The sequence below is a fragment of the Zingiber officinale genome, chromosome 6B (genome assembly GCF_018446385.1).
Source record: "Zingiber officinale cultivar Zhangliang chromosome 6B, Zo_v1.1, whole genome shotgun sequence".
In the NCBI taxonomy this organism is placed as follows: Eukaryota; Viridiplantae; Streptophyta; class Magnoliopsida; order Zingiberales; family Zingiberaceae; genus Zingiber; species Zingiber officinale.
The window spans coordinates 66,068,102-66,071,150 of record NC_055996.1 but is presented as its reverse complement, the minus strand read 5'-3'; positions in this window follow the sequence as shown (position 1 = coordinate 66,071,150).

Below are 3,049 nucleotides of genomic sequence, written 5' to 3'. Positions count from 1 at the left end.
CAACGCTGTTTGCACACACTCCCAGAAGTGAGAGGTGAGCCTACTGTCTCGGTCTGAAATAATGGTTCGTGGGACTCCATGTAATCTGACAATCTCCTTGAGATACAACTGAGCTAGCTGTTCCATGGAGTAGGATATCCTGATAGCTAAGAAGTGGGCTGATTTAGTCAACCTGTCGACTATTACCCAGATGGTATCAAAACCATTCGTGGTTCTGGGTAGTCCCACTATAAAATCCATAGAAATGTCTTCCCACTTCCATTCTGGAATCTGAATAGGCTGCAGAACTCCGCCTGGTCTCTGATGTTCTGCTTTGACCCTCTGGCAGGTCAGACAGGTGCTAACATATCTAGCGATGTCTCTTTTCATCCCAGGCCACCGAAAGCGTTTCTTCAAGTCCTGGTACATCTTGGTGGAACATGGATGCATCGCATAAGGAGTCCTGTGAGCCTCATCTAAAATCTTCCTCTTTAGTTCCTCCTGATCTGAAACACAGAGTCTGTCACCAAAGTATAATACCCCGCTATCTGATATTCTAAACTCTCCACCTTCTGATTCTGCTATCCCTTGCCTGATTTTCTGAATTTCAGGATCCTGTTCCTGAGCTGTCTGAATGTCACCAAGCAAGGTAGACTCTAATGTCATAGTAGAGAGCTGTCCAACTATGAGTTCGAGACCGAAATCTATGATCTCCTTCTGTAGGGGCGGTGACATGGCTGCTAGAGACAGTAAGGTAGCATCGGCCTTCCTGCTAAGTGCGTCTGCTACCTTATTAGCTTTTCCTGGGTGTTAGAGGATGTCTATGTCGTAGTCTTTGACCAGCTCTAGCCATCTGCGCTGTCGCATATTCAGATCCTTCTGAGTGAAGAAGTACTTCAGACTCTGATGATCTGTATATACTCTACCCCGAGCTCCATACAAGTAATGTCTCCAAATTTTGAGAGCGAACACGACTGCTGCAAGCTCAAGGTCATGAGTAGGGTAATTCTTCTCATATTCCTTAAGTTGTCTGGAGGCGTAGGCAATTACCTTGCCATCTTGCATCAGCACTGCTCCTAGTCCCAACTTAGAGGCATCATTATATATCTCAAAGCTATCTGTGTTCTCGGGTAGAGTCAGAATAGGTGCACTGGTCAATCTCCTCTTTAGCTCGCTAAAGCTGTTCTCGCAGTCCTCTGTCCACTGAAATTTTCTGTTCTTTCTAGTAAGAGCTATCAGTGGGGAGGCTATCCTGGAGAAGTCCTCTACGAATTTTCTGTAATAACCTGCTAATCCCAAAAAGCTCTTGATCTCACTGGCGTTCTTGGGTCTTTTCCAGTTACTCACGGATTCTATCTTACTGGGGTCTACCATGATACCATCCTTTGAGATGATGTGACCCAGGAAGGACACCTGATCCAACCAAAATTCACATTTCGTGAACTTGGCGTACAGCTGGTTCTGCTGAAGGGTCTGCAGTACTATTCTCAGGTGCTCTACGTGTTCTTCCTGAGTTCCTGAATAGATAAGAATGTCATCGATAAACACAATAACAAATCTATCTAGGTAGTCCCTGAATACTCTGTTCATGAGGTCCATGAAAGTAGCTGGAGCATTTGTCATGCCAAAGGACATGACTACGAACTCATAGTGTCCGTATCTAGTCCTGAATGTTGTCTTGGGTATATCCCCTTCTTTAACTTTCACCCGATGATAACCTGATCTGAGGTCTATCTTAGAGAACACTGCTGCTCCCTTCAGCTGATCGAACAGGTCATTAATTATGGGAAGAGGATATCTATTCTTGATCGTGACTTGGTTCAGTGCTCTGTAATCTATGCACAAGCGCATGCTCCCGTCCTTCTTCTTCACGAACAATACCGGCGCTCCCCATGGTGAGTGACTAGGGCGTATGAAACATTTGTCAAGCAGCTCCTGAAATTGCTCCTGAAGTCCTTTCAGTTCTGCTGGAGCCATGCGATAAGGTGCTTTGGAGATAGGATTTGTACCGGGAATGAGTTATATCTCAAATTCAATTTCCCTGTCTGGTGCTAAGCCTGGTAACTCTTCAGGGAAGACTGCTGGGTAGTCACATACGATTCGGACCTCTGCTAGCTGTTGGTCCTTGTCCTGACTGGCATTGACTACATGCGCTAAAAATCCTGTACATCCTGAATCCATTAATCTCTGTGCTTTCATAGCTGAGAGAAACTTTTTGGCCTTTCTCTTGGGTTCTCCGATGAACTCGAACTGTGCTTCTGCTTCAGGTTGGAATACAACTCTCTGTTTACGGCACTCGATGGAAGCCCCGTATTTAATCAAGAAGTCCATTCCAAATATGACATCATAATCAGTCATTTCTAGCACTATCAGATCACAAAAGAGCTCTCTGTCTGCTATAATGACTGGCACTGCTCTGAGCCAGTGCGTGGATGCCATAATTTCTCCCGAAGGTAACGTCGTCAAGAACTGGCTACTAAGTACCTCTGGGGGTATCGCTAACTTCTCGACAAATGCCCTGGATACATAAGAATGGGTTGCCCCAGTATCGAATAAGACAGTTGTATTTTGCTGTAAAATACCAATCTGACCTGTAACAACTGTCGAGGCATTTGCTACGTCCTATCTGGTGAGTGAGTAGATCCTCGCATTGGTCGCAGCTGGTGGGGCTTCTAATCTGCCCTGGCTGATCTATGGACCATCTAAAGTGGCCTGCATCTGATGCAACTGTGCTGGCTTGACTTCGTACTAAACCGGCTGTGGTGGAGGAAAGCTGGTCTTGTTCGGACACTACTTGGCCATGTGCCCTTCTTGTCCGCACTCAAAGCATCCTCGTGTGCCCTTACGACAAACTCCAGGGTGGAATTTCCCACAAGTAGCACATTTGGGATAACTAGGCTGTTGGCTGACTGGTCCTCCCTTTGGATAACTCCCTGGTTTGCGCTTGTTGCTGGAGTTCCCTTTCCAGTTGGAGCTGTGGCCCTGTTGTTTCTGAGTACCTGGGCCTCCTTGCCCTTTGGACTCTGAGAGAACTTGCTTCTGCTGCTTGATATTATTCTGGTAGTGTTCG